This window comes from Anser brachyrhynchus, assembly GCF_964034855.1.
Source record: "Anser brachyrhynchus genome assembly, chromosome: 1".
Taxonomy (NCBI): Eukaryota; Metazoa; Chordata; class Aves; order Anseriformes; family Anatidae; genus Anser; species Anser brachyrhynchus.
Window position 1 is genome coordinate 172,260,028 of NC_137694.1, and position 23,847 is coordinate 172,283,874.

General features: G+C 35.9%; 1 long non-coding RNA gene across 1 annotated transcript in view; it reads left to right on the top strand.

Annotated features, from left to right (window-relative positions):
• The first annotated feature begins 4,849 nt into the window (after window positions 1–4,849).
• Window positions 4,850–23,847, top strand: part of LOC308191659 — a 54,893-nt gene continuing 35,895 nt past the window's right edge. Inside the window, exons 1-2 of the long non-coding RNA XR_013948187.1 lie at window positions 4,850–4,939; window positions 18,237–18,289. This is a non-coding gene — a long non-coding RNA (uncharacterized lncRNA). The remainder of the gene's footprint in view (window positions 4,940–18,236; window positions 18,290–23,847) is intronic.

A 23,847-nucleotide genomic window follows, 5' to 3' on the forward strand; every position in this document is an offset into this window, starting at 1 on the left:
TCTTTCACAAGCCTGTTTACCACTTGCCCTGAAGTAACAGCTGCAGTTAGCATGCAGTATTACATAGAGAAACCCTGCATTTACTTACTTACATTCCACATGCTCTTTTTCAAGCCTTTGTACAGTTTTTCGTAGAATTTCAAAATACAGGCATACAAACCAAAGCAAAAACTATACTTCTTCTGCTACTTTACCTTTGCAAGTGGAAAATTTTATGAATATTCCCCTTACGTAAAAAGTATACAATTGGCTACTACAGGCTTTGAAAATGGTCAGTCAATATTTTCTCACCTTTATGTCAGAAATAGTGGAATGGTTAAAAAATGCATGACTCCAGCAGACCTTTCCATGCCAGTCGTTGATATTCTAAAGAGCCACACATTGACAATGAAATAGCATGCAGTATCACAGCCTTGAGAGAGTTTGTATAAAGAACAAGTATATTATGTATGACTATATTTTCCAAAACAAACACATATTTGGTATATGTTCATTTACTTTTTAAAATATGTATTAAATACATATTGAATAAAAAACGTAAGGATTTTTCATCTTCTAAGAAATAGCTATTAGTAGCATTTCATTTGCATAGACTCTGGTGTCTAAAGTTCGATATAACATGCTAGGGGTGTGATTATGTGATAAAAAGCTTTTTTTTTTTTTTTCTTCTTTTTCATTAGGACACCCTAGGTATCAGCTATTTGCTAAGTTTTGAGTATAATCCTTGTTGCAGGTAGCAATTTCTTCCTGTAAATCCTGTATCTAGACTGTTATTAATAACAAGCCCTTCTCATCTTGTCACTGAGAATTAACTAGCAGAACAATTTTTAATCTTTATAGAAAATGAAACAACACTGAAACTGTACTTATATGTAGAGACTTTGAGTTGTAGCTGTACCAAAAGGATAATTAGAATGATTGTGTAAACAGAACTATTCAATATTTCCTTTTATATGATTTACCCTAATTAAACAGACTTTCAGTGTTAATTGCCTAATAATTATTGCAGATTGGTAGGATGGTGTTTTCATGAATACTCTCAAATTTTGCCTATATCAGCTTCAGATATCTGTCTTTCTTTTACACTTCTTCAGCATTAGATAGCTCCAGAAAGACAGAAATGGCCACCTTCTTGACAAAAGTCAAAGTCTCATAACATCCAGTCATCTTTTCTTTTTTTTTTCTTTCCCTAGACACTCTGTAAATGAGTAGGGGGAAAGTACAGGTTTCAAAGGTTCTTATTAATATGCATTATCTGGCAATTACTGAGTTCAGAATGTCATTCTCTAAAGTGATACTCTGAAATAACTTTGATCTCTTTGACTTCTTAAATTGTTTAAAATCTGTATGTGTGCTATAAAGCTGATTACTAGATATTCAATAAGCTAAATATTTATTTGAAAATAATACTTTTATTTCTTCTTATATGTGAAATTTAGCAGAAACTCTTAATTATATATATATATATTCGTAAGGCTTTTATCCCACAAAATAAGATCAGAATTATTATTAAAGAAGTTAGGAAAATGAATGTCTTGTAGATACTTACTCCAAACCTTTATCAAAAGAAAAAATCTATCTCATGTACACCTCAGTTCACAGAGCTCTGTTGCCCTGGATATTCTTCTCCTTAACCTTTAAAAATATTTAAAAACTAATAGTTCTGTATCATAATTCAGAATATTCTTGTAAAGGTAACAAACTGGATTGAATAAAACAGTTCTTGTATTTTTGTATTTTGAATCACTGGATTTTGCAATGTTTTTACATTGTTTTATTCTGTTTTACACTGAAAATCTAATACTTTGTCTACAAGTACACATATTTTGTGGTATTCAATCATTTTTGTTCTGGTTCTACTTTTTGCTGGATAATGATAAGTACAAATGATAAAGAACTATACGATAGTAAGCACATGAAGACATATCGTAGGTTTTTTTTAAAGAAAGGAATATTCAAGACTTCTGTATATCCATAGACTGTACAAGTTTTAACCACAACTGCATAGAGAGGTCAGCAGCAAATAAAGTCCACATACCTTCATATCTGGAGTATGGTACTCTTACACGTTTGTCATGCATTCACATCACACTCTGTTCCTTGCAGGGTCAGGACTTAACTGGGCCTTGTACAATCTGACTCAAACATACTAAAGAAGGCTCTTGTGCTTATCCAAATGCTAAGTGAGTTTTGCGTTCAGACATTTGCTCGTAGTTAGCTATCTTAGGACCTGCCATCACCAACACACAGATTGTACATCACTGAATTTGAATAAACAGAAAAACTATCATAGCAGTTTGTATCTCCTTTAGAAATAAACAACAATACAGAACTGATGGTGTAATTTGATAACCATAATGGTTACACCAAAGATCCAAATTGGATGCAGATTTATAAATTTATGGAGTTACATCAGTTATTTCAGTTACTTAATCATTTCAGTTTGAATACTGTAGTAGCTGGTTAGAAAAATTATGTTTAAATGACATTTCAAACAAATATATTTTTTTTCACATTTTTAATGTGTGGCTGTCCTGGTTCCAGTTAGGACAGAGTTAATTTTCCTCCTAGTAGCTGGTAGGGTGCTATGTTTTGGATTAGGATGAGAAGAGCGCTGATAACATGCTGATGTTTTAATTGTTGCAGAGCAGTGCTTACACCAGGCCAAGGACTTTTCAGCTTCTCGCTCTGTCCTGCCAGAGGGCAGGCTGGGGGTGCAGCAGGAGCTGGGAGGGGACAGACCCAGGACAGCTGACCCAAACTGGCCAACGGGGTATTCCATACCATCTGGCGTCATGCTAAACAATATATAGGGGTGGCTGGCCGGGGTGGGGGGGCCGGCTGCTCGGGGATAGGCTGGGCATCGGTCAGCGGGTGGTGAGCAATTGCATTGTGCATCACTTGTTTCGTACACATTATTATTAGCAATACTATTATCATTATCACTATTATTATTATTATTGTTATTATTATATTCCTGTCTTAATAAACTGTCTTTATCTCAACTCACCGGCTTCACTTTCCCGTTTCTCTCCCCCATCCCAGAGAGGGAGGGGGGGAGGGAGAGCGAACGGCTGTGTGGTGTTTAGCTGCCGGCCGGGTTAAACCACAACAGTGGCACAGAGTTGTCATTCTCTGCCAAAGCTCCCTACCAGCAGGGTAGTTACTAGTTTACTGAAATAGCCTTGATCAGCTCCATCTAGACTTTTACAGAACTTTAAGTCATGCCCCACATTGCATCAGACTCTCCACCAGAATTCAATCAGCATAATATAGCTGTGAAGATGAATCCAGAGAAAAAAGAGTCACAACTCAGTGATCTCTGTATCATCAATGAGATGAAATTAGGAATGTAAACCTGCCAGAACTTCAAAAATACCCAAAGTCTACCTTTAAAGTTAAATATTTGTATAGGTGCATTTCTAACTGTAAGCAAACTTTGAATCGGAAGGCTTTAGTGAAATAAATGAAGTTTTATTTGTAACTCAAGTTTCATATTGTGAGAAACACTCCGTAGCCAATAACTTAGGCTCAGGCGAGGATCTCAGTGAAGCAGTAATTTATTCACGATTGCAATGGCAGGCGTCCCACAAGCAGGAGCGCACCTACTGGTTCCAAAACACAGTTTATATACTTTTTAATGACAGGACCCTCCCGTTTCCCCACTGAGTGGGTAATCCAGGTTCACAATCTATCTGATGCTTCACAGACAATGCATGGCCTTCAGTTGCCGGCCTGTTAAATTTCAAATTTCTTTTGACTTTTTTTACTGTTTGAAGAGGTAATGTTTCTTCACTTACCTGACTTGACTTAACACCGTGATTTTCACCTAATTGTCCTAAGGAGTCTGGTTGTCTGCATTTTACAAGGTCGCCTGCTAAATTTTCTTATCACTGCAAGCATATCTCAATACCCCATTCCTCACCTTTAAACAATGTAACTCTGCAAAAACAACATTTTTATTCCCACAATATCTCCCCATAAGACAGTCTAAAAGGTTTGTTCCTACCTTAAGCAGGACTTTTAAAGGTTGTCCATGGCTAATGGCTAATACAAGTTAAAAATAAGTACCTATTTCTTTTGTTGGCCTTTGCCGTGGGCAAACCAAAGTTTATGGAAAATGAATATGAGTAATTAATAGTGTCTTCTCCTTTATCCCAGTATAGAAAACTTTTTATTTCCCACAGAAGAGAAAATAAACTGCATTAAACAAAACAGATAATAGCTGTAGTAGTTTGAAATGGAGGATATGCACAGTTGAAACTGGAGCTAGTTATGCTTACATTCATTCTTCATGAGAGAGGGAGTTAGGAGAATATAATAATTTACTAACTTTTAGAGAATTTACTAACTTTTTAGAAAAGGGGGGACTGAGAGAGGGAGTTAGGGGAATCTTATCAAGTAGAGATAGAGTGCTGACTGCATGAAACTAGGACTAACTATGGTGCTTGTGCAAATTAATTAAAGCAAGAAGCCTTGGGCCCCTTTACCAAGGTCAGTCTCTTAATAAGGGTGTGAGCCTATCTTAAGAAACTGGTAGAAACTGGTCCTGTGGATGGACAAGATCCAAGAAGCAACTGAGTCTGCGCAGAGACAAGAGGTCAACTAGCGGTGATGAAGAAGAGTCATCAATCTTCATGCCCACGACCCCCGACGACCACCACCAGAATACACTGCGCAAGCGCAGATGGGAGGAGTTTATGGAAATGACTCCTTGGAACTAATTTTAATACGAAGCGGGGACAGGTTATGAATATGTATAGGTGTATTGTGAAACTTCATGCATATGTAACTCTTTACTGCATATAACCAAGGCAAGTTGCTGCGTCAGGTGCGCACGACTTTGGCGGGACTACCCCCCGTGCTGCCCAGCGCTGAATAAACATACGTACTTTACAATCTTACTGATTGTGGAGTCCGTTTTCCGCAAGTCATTCAGGTGAGTGCTGCAAACTAGGAAAACAAAAGAATTTAAAGGGTTCTACCTTGTACACCTCAGGGTTATGAGGGAATAACAAAGCCATGAGCAAGGCTGTTCAAGATGATGCTTTATAGTACATGATACAAAAAAAATGTACACAAACAGAGACACTGACTGTCTCCTGTAAAGCTGTAACCAATGCAAGGTATGCAGCATTGAGAAGCTGTTTGATAGATTGTCAACACACTTGTCACAGTGCAGCAATACCTCATGACTGCTCCTGCCCACAGGATTAAACATATACAGCAAGCATTGTTAAATGGTGGTTGTCAGTGGGAGAAAATGAAAATCTAAACATGACTTCATTGCATCTTATTGCATTCATAAACACACATAAAGCGTCTGTGTCTGGGCCTTGTGCTGCTTTAACTGTACTCCAGGCTACTTGCCACTCACCTATGCTCTCTTTGGTGACACAATTGCAGATTTGCTTATTCTCTTGATGACAGTACACATCCCCCCTGCTATGTAAAAGCCTATTAGCACAGGTACTCAGCAAATGGTGTCAGGAAAAATCTGGGCTGTATGGAAATCAATGAGAAAGCTTTTCATTGATTATAGTGAACCTTGCAAAACAGGGTTCTTACACTTTAGCTTATTGCATTTCTTTTCATCAGCATTCAGGAGCTGAAAGGATTGATCTCATGACACCTTTTATTTTTAATTTACTTATCATGGAAAATCCTTTAATTAAAAGACATTGTTTGGCAAAGAAAAAATTGTGGGAACTTATTTGTGGAATGAAATTGCTGTATTTACTATTCCTATACACCCTGTCTTACTGGAAAAGTAGTTAGGACATTTTTGCATGTATTAATATACATTTAATAAATTTCAAAACAGGCTGAGGACATGCAGTTGCAAATACTTTCTTAGTCTTGCTTGCTGTGAGCATGTGGAAGGGATATACTATTCATAATATCATATTAAGCACCATAACACACACAAAAAAATTAATGACCACTGAAATACATCTCTTCTTGTTTAGTATACTCAATACTGTTCAGTGCTTAGTGCCCTAAACAGTTTCATTCTCAAAAATAAATCACAATTTTTCACATTTATTATTTGATTAATGTTGTTATTTATTTTAACAGAGTAAAAATAATTTTATTCAAATTCATTTTAAATAAGTAATTTGATCTGTTTGATAAAGAAACAGTAGAATACTAATAGAAAAGTGCTATTTAGGACATTTAAAAGTTGGTTCATTTATTTGATTGATTGATTCTTGGCATATTCTAGTATTTCACTGAAGATTAAAGAGACAATTCTAAACTTAAATAGAAATATAAAACATTGAAATTACCAGTGAAAAATAAGAGTTAAAAAACATTCACTCTGAGACATCAAAACTGTGTATTTCAAATAATTTGATTTCTATCTTATTATTTTATTATTTATTATTTTTAGTATTTATTAATGTATATACCAGCAAATACTTTTACTTAGTGTATAAAAATTTACTTTTATGTATAATCTACTCTGAACTTATTGGTTTTGCTCCTTTGTTGTTAGTGATATACCTTTACGAAATATTTTATATTCATATACTGCATTTAAAATAAACCCTGTACCATTTAAAATACTTGAGCCAGACTGATTCTGAAAATTATTATACAGGATAATGAAAGGTAGTGTTTTAATTCTGGGCCTGATGAAAGACCAGGATATTTCCACTGATTGAGTATCAGCTACATACTGTGATGTCTTCCTAATTGATTCCATCCATCACTTACAACTTAAATACTTGCTTTCAGTTGGTCACTCCAGACTCCCCTCACAGTCAACAGAAAGAAAAAGAAAAATGTTGGCTGTGATTCAGATGACTACAGGTGGTGATTCATATGACTACAGGTGATATGATTTCTGCCTAAGGATTCAAACTGTAAATTTTCTCATCCTATAGTCCACCAGCACTTCCAGATGTAGATGTCTAGATTGTAAAGATAAACACTATCGCATCAGATGAATCCTAGCCTCAGTACATCTTCTGTATTCAAGCTATTTAAAAAGAAAAATGTACAAATTCTATAGACCTTCATTGACTCATTATAAGGGGAAATAGCCAATGACTCATGCTTTGAAGCACAGAGGGATGCAGCATGGCAGTGAATAACTTTTAGTGACCAGAGTGAAGCTCTGAAGAATGCGGATTTCTATTTTCCAGATAGATTCCCAGTTTCTTTTAGTATTGGCACTAAGTTGCATCACAGTTGTGTAATTGCTGCAGAAAGTACCTTTTATACATTGTTTACCTCTTCTTCAAAGTAGTAGAGTCCCCATCCCTGGAGGTATTTAAGAGACATATAGACATGGCACTGCAGGACATGGTTTAGTGATGGGACTGAGGTCTGGTTGATCGTTGGCCTTGATGATCCTGAAGGTCTTTTACAACCTAGATGATTCTATGATTCTAAGGTACAACAGGACAGAAAGGTCTGGCTCTTGGAGCACCATGGAATGAATACAGGCCTTCAAAGGAGGAGAACTTAATTTGGTTCATGTTTAAAGTAATTTTTAGCTCACTGCCAGGAAGTCAGTGTAGAGCTGTAGAAGAATTATTTAGATTTTGCTCACACTTTTTTTTTTTTCTGAGACCCACAATGCTTAGACTTGATTGAAAAATAGATTGTTTTTAATGCACTAATAACGAACTAGGAAATTTGCAAAGACTGTAAAATTATGAAGAGTGACACATTTCCTGCCAAATAGGTGCAAAGACCTTAAATACATCTTCTAATCTAACTTTCCACATTTACAGTAACAGGTACCTTTCATTCAAAGTAGAGGTAATCTTAGACCTTATTAGGTTTTCAATGCAATATGAATCATACTTTCCTTTCCCCATCCCCAGCAATGGAAATATGAATTTGTATTATTGGAATAAGAAAATTATAGGTAATTTATGTTTGTTGTAGTCTTGTTTCTATGATTTTGAGAAAAGATGGCCATAATTTGTAGCCCTGGTAACAGGAACTGCACATCCATTTGTTAAAGCTGACCCAACAAACTGCTTGTCCCTCTGGATTTTCACTGGAGGGAGAAAAAAAAAAAAAAAAACGAGGAAAAAGAGATTAACTCATCATTTGGCTATTTTCTTCTTGTTGTTATTGTTTAATTATTCAGGTAACATTAGAGAATTAAATATTATAAAATGAATTAATAACTGCTTCTTCTGAGCTATTTTTGTCTCAATTTTAACGAAAAAATAAGTTTTCTTTTAATTTTTTTTTTCATAAATACTTATATTACAAAAAAAAAAATCACCATCCATTTGAGAACATGCTTGATTTCATCATATGTCTAACATCATCTATTCAGACTGGCACGTAAGAGCCTGCTAAACATTTGTTTACAATTGTGGCAAATCTGGACTCAGTAGTGGGAGAAATTACATGTGACCTGAAAAAATCCTAGAAGGACCCCATGTTTTTGTGAAAGATGTGAAACATGTCCCTCTGTTCTCACTGTAGTAAATAGAAATAAAAGTTATTTAAAGCTTATAAAAGGTGCTTAGTAACTTCTATCATCTTGTCCTTTGTTAGCAACAGTTTACAGCTGAAACATTGGTCTGTTAATTTCAATTGATTTGATGTGATGGAGCAGTCTGTGTTATAAATGCTGTTCCCTAAATCACACACGATTAAATAAAAAGCTTGTGATTTGTTGATGTGATACCAGTGCCCACAGGCTGTAGAGTTTGTCTTTATTATATACAAGCTTTTTTTTTTTTTTAAAAAAAAAACAAACAAAATGTCAATGTCTCCACTTCTCTGTGATATATCTTTTGAATATCACTGTTGAAAATATATCTACCCCCTGAAATATTCCCATTCTAACGACCACATTCCATTATCCACCTTTTTTTCTTAAGCACGTTGCTCTGTATGTGAATCTAGTGTACCTTTTACCCATTACCTCCCTGCATAAATCCAATTTCTCAGCCATTTTGCACAAAGTAGTGAATTTCACCCTCAAATCCATTTAATACGTATTTCTTACCTAAGCAACTGAGACATCACTATATTTTGCTAGCCAGAAGAAAATTCATGCACCTCTGCACAACCCTTTATACATAATATTTTTCAGGTAAATAAGACAAAAACAAAAGCAAACAAACAAAAATAAAACCAGAATCCTTGTATTGATAGACAGATTTGTCCAAGGCTATTTACTTGCAGTGTGTCAGGTTTGTATTGAATCACTGGATATCATACATTTCCAAGTCCCTAATACCAGTTAATGGCTGATCATAGCTTCCAGAAAACTTTCTAAGACAAACTTCTTTAGAATAAAATCAAGTTAGAGCCTCTTTATGTAATGGAATGCCATATGGTGCTGCTGCCAACACTGTAAAATCGGTGTATCAGCCTCCTGGAGACCCAGCTGCCTACAAAAATTTGTCTTAATTTCAGTGCAGTTCAATTTCATGATGGCAACATTCAGGGACAATGCACAAGAAAGGAAAACAACACTGATTTAGCTATGCAATTTCTTAAACTGACAGTTTTATTTTTTTAAAAATAAAGCACAAATCTATCCAAGAACTAAGCATCCCTGTTCCTTTAGCTGCAGCATGGATTCAAGACTTAGGTTGTGTTTTCAAGGGAAAAAAAAAAAAAAAAAGAAAGAAAGAAAAAAAAAAGACTGGCCTTATTAAACTGCTTACCTGGCTACTGAGAAGAAACTTCCCCGTTTGCACAGAGAACTTTCCCCTTTAAACAGCCTGTAACTCCTTTCAGCTCTCTGCGCTTATGCTGCATATTTTCCAGCTCTGACATGAACATGCACCCTTTCAGATTCTGGGCAGAGAGTTGTTCAAAGTCAATGGCCCTGCTGCTAGCAAGCCCATTGATCCACTGGTGTAGGGCCATTAAGTGTTGATGGCCCTTGATTGCTCTATCAAAGCTTCCCAGCTATAGTCTCTTCACTAAGTGTCAACCTCCTGCTTTAAAATGAATGCTCTAGGCTGCACTTAATGTTACCTTCAAAATGAAGTGTAAAACACAACAGGGTATTCAAAAAAAAAAAAAAAAAAAGGAATTATACACTGACAGCGACGTAAACCTAGACCCTCATCATCTTTCTTGTCAATTAAAAGAATGTAGGTTACTCTTTTTGTCAATTAAAATACTTTAAAATCTAACAAAGAAAAAGAAGAGAGTTTGAAAGACTACAGTAAGTGTGAGAATGGGACAGTGAAGTGCATCTCTGAGAAAATGGATGGATAATAGTTCTCTGACTTCATAGCAAAAATGACAATCTGTTACTAAGGCTGAGCTAAATGAAGGGCTATAAGAATCTCAATTATAGTCAGCCATGTGGCCAAGCTATTGTAAGAGTAAAAGTTGTATATAACAATTTTTAATGAGCTCAGTTCATCTCACTGTTTGGCACAGTGCGTAGGAGTACTGATGACTTGCACACTCAATCGATGAGTAAATTATCACAATAAATTATTGATTTATTTCATCCCATTTCACCCAGTCAAGCGTATAATTACTCACAGTTCTGTAAAAACATAGACTTATTAAAATCAAAATATGTATGTAATCACCATTGCTTTTCAGATTAGTTTTAATCTGTTAACTAATAATTTGCAGGTTGATATTCCAACTAAAATAACCCTCCCTTAATTGAAAGCACAGACATATATCAAAACAACAAACGGATTTTATATTTTATCCTCTAAATAGTTGCCAGATGCTCAGCTGGTGTCACCTAGTATAGCTCTATTAAAGACAATGTCAATTTATACCAGCTGGTCCATATGACTACATGCCTAGGTGAAAGTGAAATTTTGTTATTTCTATACAGAGTTCTTTGTTCCACTTACTTGATTCTTCTTTAATGATAGAAAATTAGAGTCAGCTGCATATGTTGTTTTGGTTTAAAAATAAAATATACAGCCTAATGTTGCCTTTATATTTGTCAAAAGAACAACATTTCCAAACAATATGTAGAAAGGGAAAGTTATTTCCCAATGAGACGACACAGTTCTCAATTGAGAATTGAGTTAGAAATGCAAGTTAAAAAAAATATATGAGGAAAATTCACAGGAAACTAGAAGGACTAAAAACTCAGAGAAGAAAATTTCATGCAGAAAGAATTTCAGTAATAAGCTGTTGCAGATACAATGATCTGAATTCTCAGGTGTTTGTATATATCGTGGCTTTTCCTCTGTGTGTTCAAGACTGACATGGATATATACAATAGACCAGTCTATCCTAGTCTTATATATGAGTTTTGGCATGTAGCTTCTTGTTACTGCTTTGCAGTTCCTTCCAAGTTGCTTTTATGTCTCATTTTGATATGCAAATGAGAGAAGCTGCCAAGGCATCTTGGCAGAAAAGGACCTAGGAGTCTTGGTGGACACAGAGTTGAACATGAGCCAGCAATGTGCCCTTGCTGCTAAGAAGGCTAATGGTATTCTTGGCTGTATTTGTGTTGCCAGCAGGTCAAGAGAGGTGATCCTTCCACTCCCCATCACTGGTAAAGCCACATCTGGAATATTGTGTCCAGTTCTGGGGCCCCCAGTACAAGAGAGACATGGACATACTGGAGATAGTCCAAAGAAGGGCCACAAAGATGACTAAGGGATTGGAGCAGCTTTCCTATAAAGAGAGGCTGGGACTCGTCAGCCTAGAGTAGAGAAGGTGGGGTGGGATCTCAGCAGTGTATATAAATACTTGAAGGATTGCAATGAAGACAGGATGCAATGTAGACAGAAACAGGCTCTTTTCAGTGGTAACCAGTGCAAGGACAAGAGGCAATGGGCACAAAATGAAACACAGGAGGTTCCATCTGAACACCAGGAAACACTTCTTTACTGTGTGGGTGACTGAGCACTGGAACAGGTTTACCAGCGAGGCTGTAGAGTTTGAAAATCTCTTTGGAGATTTTCAAAAGCTGTATGTACACAGCCCTGAGCAACATTGTCTAGGTGTCCTTGTTTGAGCAGGTGGGTTAGAGCAGATGACCTACTAAAGTCCCTTCCAACCTCAGCAGTTCTGTGATTCTGTGTTTCTCATCCTTGAATAGTTCACACAGAACTCATAAAACTATTGTGTGTGCTAATAAATGGCAAATATTAAGGGCTTTCCTTTATAAGTAGGTAAATAAGTGAAATGGCTTGAACAAAGTCAGGAGCAATATTAAATAAGAAACAATTAGCCATGATAGAACAACACTTATGTAAACAAATCAAAACAAGCAAGCTGCAGACACATCTGAAATGGATCCTGGAACATACTTCAAAGCACTCAGCAAAACAGCTGTCTGGAAAGAAAAGGAAGACTAATACTTTATTCACTTAAAATTAGCAGATGAACTTCAGAGTACAGAATGCAATTACTTGATCTGTAATTTGGCTCAGTCACACCCCAGTTATGTGACGGTAGTATAGATCTTCTGTGGCCACAAACAGGCAAACTTAGTCTTATTATTTACAGAGCTGTACTAGGGTTACAGTATCTGCTTATAATTTTTGTGAATACTTTATAGACTATTCTGATGCTTAAATTGCAAAGCAGCTTGAAGATCGGTACATTAAAATTTTACAAAGGTGAAGCAAAAAGATTATTTTAAAATTTCTTCTGGGAAATGTTTATTTGTACATTCAACATTACAATATAAATTACTGTTAAGTGAGTTAAAAGTTCTAAACAAAGAGCATCCCAAATGCTCAAAAAAAATCTTTTTTTTTTTATATCATCACCTGTCCAAGAGACATCTCTCCATTGTTTTTTTGTTGTTTTTTTGTTTTTACTGTAGCTGCTAGCTAGTGAAATATTACATAATACAGGCCCACTTCTTCTCCTCTGTTGAAAATAATCTCTGCCTTCGACTAAGCTCACCAAATTAAGATCAGCAGTCCGGCATAGAATGTGGACCTCAGATGCCATAACATTGATTAAAATGATTTTTTGAAATATATTTTGGCAATTGAAACTCGGATGATTTGCAGATTTTGCAGTGGAAGAACAAGAAAAGAGAAGGGAAGGGAAGGGAAGGGAAGGGAAGGGAAGGGAAGGGAAGGGAAGGGAAGGGAAGGGAAGGGAAGGGAAGGGAAGGGAAGGGAAGGGAAGGGAAGGGAAGGGAAGGGAAGGGAAGGGAAGGGAAGGGAAGGGAAGGGAAGGGAAGGGAAGGGAAGGGAAGGGAAGGGAAGGGAAGGGAAGGGAAGGGAAGGGAAGGGAAGGGAAGGGAAGGGAAGGGAAGGGAAGGGAAGGGAAGGGAAGGGAAGGGAAGGGAAGGGAAGGGAAGGGAAGGGAAGGGAAGGGAAGGGAAGGGAAGGGAAGGGAAGGGAAGGGAAGGGAAGGGAAGGGAAGGGAAGGGAAGGGAAGGGAAGGGAAGGGAAGGGAAGGGAAGGGAAGGGAAGGGAAGGAAGAGAGAAGGGAAGGGAAGGGAAGGGAAGAGAAGAGAAGAGAAGAGAAGAGAAGAGAAGAGAAGAGAAGAGAAGAGAAGAGAAGAGAAGAGAAGAGAAGAGAAGAGAAGAGAAGAGAAGAGAAGAGAAGAGAAGAGAAGAGAAGAGAAGAGAAGAGAAGAGAAGAGAAGAGAAAAAGAAGAATCTGCTATTGGATGACTACTCTGACAAGATGTTTTTCTGTTACTCTGCTATTATGTCTGCCATGCATTGGACACTGTAATGTAGTCTGTAGTGCCTGTAGGTTTCCTCAGGTTGCAGTTTATAATGTTCTCTGTGGTACTCATTATACAGCCTGCAGCCACTAAGAGTTGCTGAACATGTTTTTTGAAGTTCAGTATTTGAGTCTTACTTGCTCCCTGACAGACATTGAAAATGCTGTCTGTGGAGTCAGCCCATTCAGTCAGAAAATATAGACATACCTAGTGGTAAATATGTAGGTTTTCTTGAGATTTTCTTAGAAACCTACATAACTTTGTTTTGGGAAAAAAAAAAATATATATATATATATGCACATTTCTCAGCTGGAGGGACTGCATGGAACAAGCTCAGGAGATAGTGAAATGTTGGCACAGGAAAGGCAGAAAAGATTTGCTTTCCAGAGGTTGTTTTACAAAGTTTAACTGGGAGAACCATCTAACCTGACACTGTAAAATTTTGAAATGGGAGCATATAATTAGTAAAATGTAATTAGATTTGTCTGATGTGAAAACTGGAGGAGTCATCATTTTCAAAGCAAATAATTAGTGGATCTATATTTCAAACAAAGTCTAAGGAGTACAGTGTCTGCAATATACATTAATGACTATAATCTTCTAAATACGTGTCCGGATATTTCTGGGGGAGTCAATAAAACTGTTACACGGAGTTGTCATTTTTCACAGTATTCTAGTTAGGGAGTGTAAATGTGGTGTGATGAGTGAGGAGCTGTCACTCATGCATGGGAGTGTTTTTTTAAATGTTGTACTCTACTAGGACATTTTTATTTTTTACTGCTACATTGCAGCAAGGTGAAAAATGATATATAGCATTAAGGGATGGAGGCTGTTTGTAATTGAGTGTACAAATGTTAGGGAAATAAGAGTAAAAAATAAAACACTTAATGATCTATTTGTGTGAGAGCAGTCAGGCCTGCACAGCAATACTTTTGCTAGTATTAATAGGTCAACATTAATGATATGTCCTCTGCTCTAGAATTAAGCTCTCTACTAGGGGAATATATGCACCTCCCTAACAATGTTTTTTTTTTCTTCCTAGTGTGTGGATTTTGTTCTTTGTTCAATGCACAGTAAATGACTTTTGCCACTATAAATATTGTATGTCTGCTTCAAGACATACATAATAATGAGTTTTATAACTGTATATATTTTTAAAGGGGCACATAATAAAAAGAATGGTCAGAAATTATGTGCCCACAAGTAAAAATCAAGGTAAGCATAATTCATTTTTCAGCTTCCATTTATATGTAAAATATCATGTCTCTTTCTTATGCTATTTTATACATTTCAGAAAACTCAGAATATGTTTATTGGTGGAATTGTGGTTTTTACATTATGAATGACAATGTTTTATTCTGAAGATTCCACATTTGTATGAACTATTCTATATGTACCCCCTTGATGTAACCGAATGGGATTAAATTTTCAGCTATACATTTTACAGAAACATTCGTATGTTTTAGAGAAATTCTAAATCTCTAAAAGCAAATAGTTGAGAAAACAAATGACCTACAAGTTCCAGCCACTGAGGTGGTAATCAAATCTATAACATCATGTCTTGAAAGAGAATCATGGGATTGCGCATTAAATACGTGACATTATTTTCTTTGCTCCCAAAGAGAATATGACTTTCCTGCACAAAACATTCAGACTGTAGTTTGTGTCCTGTGCTCTCAGCCTTTCAAATTGTTTAAGACTTTAAAATTTAATCAAGGGATTTCTTAATGGAGGCTGAGGAAGAGAAACATCAGAAATACATTTGACAAAAGGGTAACAAATTTCTACTTAATTATTTACAATGGCCCTATGCTGCTACTTAGAGACACAAAGTAGTCCGACTCCTGAGCATCAGATCCAACAGTCTGGAAGGACAAGGGCATCAATTCATCCTCACATCATGCAAACAGTTTTCAAGATTGCATCTTGTTGATCTTGATGAAATTACAAGTCTAAAATCTGATGCAGCATGCCAGTAATTTATGATCACAGGTCACTACAAGCTGAATGTTTTCAGGGCACATCAAGCCTGCTTGTCATTTGCATGCAACTCATTTCATCACCCAAAATATGTTTTTCATCAGGCCACTGGGCAGACGTTTGCAGTTCTGGAAGGCATGTATTTAGAAAAAAAATGACCTCTTTTCATCCATCACAACATTAAAACAAACATCACTGCAAAATGTAATATTAAAGCAATTAACCTATTATCTCCAGGTCAGGTGTTTGCTATTTTGCCATTTACAGAATGACAAACTCTCCCACTTGGCTGCTGATGTTTGGACTGGGCCAGCTGTCTGTTCTTTCTAAATGCTGTTTCAGTTGATTATGTGACTATGAAGTGCCCTTCTTCCTGCCATTTGAGATTACTCCTAGTTAACTCCCTAGATGAGCATTTTTCCCTATATTGCCTATTCAAGAAAAAGAAATGAGAGGCAGATTATGCAGCTATTATTTTATATTTTTCTCACCCTGTAACATTTTGGAGAAGTTAGCTTTTCTAGAGGAATCTGTCTCACTCCTAATATACTAAGAGACAAAAATAAAATAAAATAAAATAAAATAAAATAAAATAAAATAAAATAAAATAAAATAAAATAAAAACTCTATTTCATTCTACTTCCTGTTTTCGATATCTTTGACATTGTTATTACTGATGCCATGCCACTCTCAGAGTTCACAGGATTCCCATAAGAATAATGATTTAAAAAAGAAAGGCAACATTTCCCAAAACATTTATAAGTTAAAGACTTAATTACAGAAGTATGCCAAGCTCTATATAAACTTAGTGGAAAAAGTTTAAATATTTGAAAAATTCTGATTTTGGGGTGTGGAAAGGAGGTTGCAACAGGATTAGAATATACTTGCGCTAGCTTGGACATCTTCAATCTACATCTGTGTCAGTCATCCTCAGTTCATTTGCAAACAGTTCCAGAAGTGAAATCATCCTACCCAATGACAGTCACATAAGATAAATCAGAAAAAAAAAAAAAAAAAAAACATAAGCAAAACAAAACAAACAATCAAGGAAATACTCCTGGGGGTTCCCATTTCTTTCTAATGACTCTGAGGGGAGATAGGATGATTTATTCAGATTTAGGCATAATGATGATTCTCTGACATTATCCAGGATGTATCCTGCATTAAGCATATATCTATTCTAAGGGCAGACTGCCAAGTGGGTCAAAAATTTGCTGTGGCATACTTGGTACACAGATGCTGTATATCACAATTTGCTCTAGCTAGATAGCTACCATGCTGCAGATATCTTGCTTCTATTCTAGAAAATATCAGTGGAAAGTTTTACATGGGTATATAAAAGTGTTTTAACTCAAGGGGAAGAATAGAATAGAATAGAATAGAATAGAATAGAATAGAATAGAATAGAATAGAATAGAATAGAATAGAATAGAATAGAATAGAATAGAATAGAATAGAATAAAATAGAATAGAATAGAATAGAATAGAATAGAATAGAATAGAATAGAATAGAATAGAATAGAATAGAATCGAATCAGCTTTTCTTCCATAACACTAGCAAAGCTGTCACACAGACTTTTAATCCAGGTCATATAATTTCCTCCAGAAACATTTTCTGTAACATTCATGGGAGATGAAGGTATAAAAAGCATTCAAGTTTGTATTGTCACCTATAGGAGGAAACCAAATTAGTCTTCCATTAGTATAAACTTTGTACCTTTTGTGACTGAGACACCAAGTATGCTTGGACAAATAAGTTATTCCTAACTTTGTAAATGCAAGCAGTAATTACAAGAAAAATAAAACATTTTTTTCTGTGTTCTGTTTTCCTAAAATACATGCCTATCAAGCTCTGAGCAATAGTACCAATTAAACTAACCATAAAAGCTTGGCATTTAATGTTGAAACAGATAATAAGGGAACACAAGTGAAACCTTTCAGGGGAGTGAGGAAACTGAGGGTGAGTCATAGCACCTGGAAACATCTGTTGATTCTGTATGAGATTTAAAGGACAAATTACCTACAGATTATAAAAATATAATTTTATAATGGATACAGCAACTTGGGTGCTGCAGAGCCATGCATTTGTTTTATAGACTGCTGAATAATTCAGTAATGAATTTTAAAATTAGAATATGTTGCAAAGGACAATTAATATTACATGAAGCATTGTTGAACTACATGATATCAAAATTACATCTGTTATAGGGTGTTTCTTCCAGTAATGGTCAACTATGTTTGTACATAGTCACTGCTTTTCTTAATTGTAAGTATTTTAGTGATGTTCTGGAGAGTTAAGTCAACAGATGTTATATAGTATACAGCTCTTCCAGATGGTGAGCACTCTGAGTTTAATAGCCTAAATCAGCTAATCAGCTTTTTTCTTTCTTTTTTTTCCTCATCAATACCTAAAGCAGCACTACTTTTTTTTTTTTTTTTCCCAGTGTGCCTTTAGAAAGATGTCAAACACTGAAGCTTTAATTATGTAAATTTTTACTTGGTTATGGTACATATCTGATTTTCCCTGAATTTCCCCAGGAAAAGGTTTGCTAAGTGGGAAAACTAATCCTGTTTAAGAGAAAAAGATCCTGTTCCTTTCTGTATATGACCAAGTGTTACCATTTTTACCTTTTAGACTGCCATGTTTCCATGTCATCATCAGACAGAAACACAAAACTTTCTGAAACAGTGAGTGGACCACAAAAGTTCCTCTGTGTTGTTAGAATATAGAAGAAAGATATCTTACAAAATAAATTACTTTTTACTAATATAATATACAGTATTATTATATAAGGATGATTTTAGCCAGTCTTTCTTGCTATTATTTATATTCGTATTTTTTTTCATATTCTGTTAATGAATACAGTCTTCATAATATGACAGAATTACTGAAACAGTACTGCAAGATGCTGACAGACTTTTTAATTAGCATTTTTAAAGTAATAGAAGTGATTGCTTCTGACCCTTTTGGTTCAGAAAGGCATGACCCCTGGCACAGTACTGTTGAAAACAGATACCACTAACTACTTTCCTTATTGAAGCCTAATTATAGAGATGTAAGTATCTGCTTTCCCAAATATAAACCTACATTCATTTTGCTGCAGTATTATTGTCAATCTCAGCACAGCTGTGAAATGTAACAAGCCAGCTTGCTGTACTGATAAAGTGAAGAACTGTATGCTAAAAACCAGTAAAAATTACATTAAATCTCAGATTTTTGTTTGTTTGTTTGATATTAAGTTCTGCATTTAGTTACCAGGTAACTACTTTGGACTACCTTCTGCTTCTCCAAAGTCCAGTAAATGAAGTTGACTTTGCAGGTTTACATCTAGGTACTTCGCATGAATGTATACTGCTTCTTTCTTTCTCTCTCTCTTTCTTTCTCTCTCTCCCTCCCTCTCTCTCTCTTTCCTTTATTTTTCCTTCTTTCTTTCTTTTTCCTCCCATTCCTGCCTCAGAACACAAGGTCAAATCTCCACTCTTTCATCCCTTGATGTGTACTCTCTAGCTGTAGCCATCTGTTTATTAACTACAAGCATTCTATAAAATGAATCTGAAAAATAATCTAGATTTTTCAGAGATACCAACTAGCACATTTAAAAACCAATTTCCATTTTCTGCAACCTAGTCCTGACAGTGAATTCCCTCTACGTTCTGCCTATTTTGACCTTCCTCATTGAGCAAACATTGATCTTTTCCTTTGTTTCTTAAGTGAATAGTGAATGTTCCTCTGTTTCATGTATTTTGTCTGTGCTCCAAAGTCCTTGCTGATACAATTATTGTGGTAACACATCCAAGACTTTCTAAAAGCTGTTTTCTTTCTCCTGTCTGGGACTGAATGCATAGAGTATAAATCATTAAAGAATTGCAGTGCTAACAGAGTTCTAAATTTTGGAACCTGAACAGTCGTCTTTAGGATATTGCAAAGCTTATTCAGTGAAATAAGTTGAGTAGAAGGAAGAATCAGAAACACTTCCTCTTTTTTTTTTTTCTAATGTCAATAAAATTTCTGAGATTGAATTTGTCCTCATTATTAAAGTTAGAAATATTATTAGAGCTTCAACTCAGAGAATAGCTCAAAAGCCTATTCAGATAATTTACCTACACCCTAAGTCCATATGTTCTTGGACTGATATGTGTGTGTGTATAAATATATGCTCACACAGAGAACAGGTGGCAGACTACACACACACAGTATGTATTCAGAGTTCAAATTCCTGGATGGGTTCCTTCCAGTTGTATTGCTGGTAGGTCTGCAGTTTGTAGTATGGTGGTTCACAGGTGCTGCTTAGTTACCATCTTTGTCTGGAACTAGATATACACCACATGTTTTAGCAGTGGTAACAAAAAAAATGTTTAGAAGTAAGTTATAAGATTGTTAAAAAACAGCTGAAGAAGAAAAAAGTATTATCATATCTCATTTGCTATTAAGAATATTTTGTCTTTTTGTGTATGTTTTTAAACATATCAAGAACCACTGCATCATCATATAGGTCTCAAATTTTAAGCCAGTGAGAGTGGGACTAACTTGAATATTCTATTATTATTGTTATTATAACCAGGTGTCTGGTTGATAGAGAGGAATAGGCACCTGTTTTAAGACAGGTCTTTAAGACTAGTATTTTTGTTAACTTCAGGGATCAGACCATAAAAATAGCTGACGGTGGAAGAGTTAAATAGACATTGAGCTATGCTGAAGACACTAGAAGCCATATTTCTGGCTAATACAGCAAACTAATTACCATGGCAGATAAATTGCTGACAGTCTTACATAAGTGTGTCAGGTTGTAGGTACATTATCTGAATAGGCTTTTGAGCTATTCTACGAATCATTCTAGGTAAGTTTATTGGTGAGGGAGACAGAAGGTGGATGGTGCATGCTACACGTCTATGTGGACAAAGTCCATCCTTATGTCCTTTCATATACAGGATGCTTGTAGGTAACCCACAGTTCTCTGCCTTCCTGAATGTGAATACTTCCTATACTACATGTAAACATATTATATAGTTATGTATCATACAGATTATACAGTAATAATTATTTTGCGTTAAAATTACCATAGTCATGATAGAAATGGTCAAGAATTCTAGATTTTGCAACTCATAACAATATTTAGTGGTCCTAAATTATAAGCCTCAGGAAAAAAATATTGTTTTCACATAGCCAAGGCCTGTCGTTCTTAAAGGCACCACTTGCCTTTAAGGTGCCTGCTTGCCAAAGGTGTCTATACAGTGTAGAATGTACCTAAAATAAAATATATGAGAGTGCCAGGGAGAAATAAAGAAGCCATAAAATGTCTCTACACATATTATTATATGTCTATGCAAGCAATACATAAAGCTCTATTGAACAGTGCACAGAATGGCCTTAATTTTAACTCTTTTATATTACATTCTAAATGGAAAAGGCATTAGCAATGTGTGTACTGTTGTTTAGTTAATACAGTTCTATTTCAAAGCATTATTGTTGCCTTCTAGATTTGAATTAGTGTCTCAATCTTCCTCCAAAAAAATCAGCTCGCTGTGACCATCTTTTTTTTTTTTTTTTTTTTTTTTTCTGTAGTGCCATATCTAGAGACAAATTAGTCTGGTCAGTTCAGAGATGGAAGTCAGCAAAACTAAAACCTAAGAGCAGAACCAAAAAATTGAGAACAGAGCAATGCTGAGAGTGCTGTGACATGGATAGATGTACAATGTAATCAGCATAACAAAAATAAATGCCATACTTCCAGCAGAAGAGACTACAAAATTTCTATCCATATAATATAAATGAAAACTCATGTTTACTATATTTCTGGACTTTAGCTTAAAAAATAAAATACTGATACATACAACACAAAATTAATAAAAGCCAAGTATAAAATCTATTACAGGAACAGAATAGTGCATAAATAAAACTGAGTCAATAGCTAACTGAAAGCCTCATATTACTCATTTGTTCACAAGCAGCACTAGATCAATCCACTAGATCTGTTCAACCCACTAGATCTGTTCAGCTGCAAGAGAGTCCATCACAGTCACCCCTGCACAGATATTTAAACAGCAAAACACACTACATACATTCCAAAAGTTCCTAAACTTCCACAGGATGCATCTTTCCTCAGCTGAATCTATCTAAAAAAAACATGGAGGAGAGGAGAAAACAAAACAAACACAAAATCAGAAAATTGTACCAAAATTATATTAAAGATTCAGTTTAGAAAGGAGCAGTGTATACACTGGTCAGGAACTTTATAGATCTTGTGAGAAAGAGATGCTCTGAGACACATACCTATACCCCACAATTTATTCAATGGGATAATAAATTCATGTTGGCTGAACCCAGCACCAAACAACAATCCCTTTGCAAGACAGAGATGTCTTTGACACTGCATTAAGGAGTGGAGTCAACTCTGTGCTTTCTTCTTATTCACATCTTACCTGATTTGGGAGAACTAAATCCATTGCATTTATCCCAGCTAGTGTTAGATACCTAACTGAGCGTTGTTCCCCTCATCTCTTAACCAAATCAATGGGGATCTGAAACACCTATGGCAGCTCAGGTCCTATTTTAGCCACTTAGTTTAGCTGCCTCAAGTTAAGTGAAATGAATGCAGGCCAGATTACTTGCATAAAGATGGTCTCCCTTCAAGCATGAAAGTGTAGAAGGAAATCTATTTATTTGCCTATTTATGGGCAAAATTTTTGTCCAAGATGTTCAGATGTGTTACAAAAATGTGTGTGCATAAATATGGAGATGGCAAACCCTTGTGGTGCCTTAGCTGAAAGCTGAAAAAGAGTGGTTTTAATAGGTAAGCTAGGGACAGATTAATATCATTTACTTATTATTATTATTTTTTTAATCATGTGTTATATATTTACAGAAACAGAATAACTCATCTAGCTTTAATTAAATGCAGTCTTTAAAGTACTTGCTTTCATAGTTTTTTACCATAAATGCAGATCATGTTTAGTCAGCAAAAGTGTGGTTTTTGTTTGTTTGTTTGTTTTCCTACATACAATAAATGGCAATATCCACACAGTGATAAACACAGACCTGTCTTGGATACTATTCTTGCCCCCATTTCTGAATACTCTGTCAGGCAAATAAACAGTCTGTCTAAAGCTTTCTGATTTTCTGAAATGGTCTATATTTTGGAGCTGTGGCTCCTTTCTATGGCTAAGGTTGTAAGTACCTTCCATTATAAGCTCAATTAGATCCTTCTACCTAATTTTAACATCAGACTGTTCTATTAGAAATTTCTCTTGTGTGGTGTTCTGAAAGAAGATGATTTTTTCCCCCTAGAAAGTTTGAGGGTAATTGGACAAGGCATCTGTGAGATTTGAGAGGCTGTAAAATCAGTGGTAATTTGCATTTGCTACATTATCCTAATGTATTTCAGAACAGCATATCCCCTAAACAGCATGTTGTAGAAATGGCAAATGCATTTTTTTCTCTTATCTTCACTATGGAGTGAGGAGTTCATGAGCTTTACAGGACTTAGACAGAACTACCAGGGCTAGGAAAGAAGCAGAGCTTAAAAGGCTCCCAGGAGTTGGCCCACTATCAGAATTTTTGTTTAGCACATACTCAGCTAAATCAGACCTTTGGAGCATCTTCCTGCCTGAGACTACTTTTTAAAACAGAATTAGGAATAAATCATAGAATCATAGAATATCCCGAGCTGGAAGGGACCCACAACGATCATTAAGTCCAACTCCTGGCTCCACATAGGTCTACCCAAAAATTCAGACCATATGACTGAGTCCAAATGCTTCTTAAACTCTGACAGGCTGGGTGACTGCCATGACTACATCCCTGGGGAGCCTGTTCCAGTGCGTAACCACCCTCTCGGTGAAGAACCTTTTCCTGATATCCAACCTGAACCTCCCCTGTCTCAGCTTAACCCCATTCTCTCAGGTCCTATTGCTGGTCGCCAGAGAGAAGAGATTGGCACCTGTCCCTCCACTCCCCCTCATAAGGAAGCTGTAGACTGCGATGAGGTCTCCCCTCAGCCTCCTCTTTTCCAGGCTGAACAGACCAAGTGACCTCAGCCGCTCCTCATATGTCTTCCCCTCTAGGCCCTTCACCATTTTTGTAGCCGTTCGCTGGACAGTCTTCAATAGTTTCACATCCTTTTTGTACCATGGTGCCCAAAACTGCACTACAGTGTAGAAATACTAGATTAAGTTTATCTTACTAAATATTACCTGCAACAAATTTTCTGATGTGTTTCTTTTTTAGAACATTTGGTAAGAAATGAACA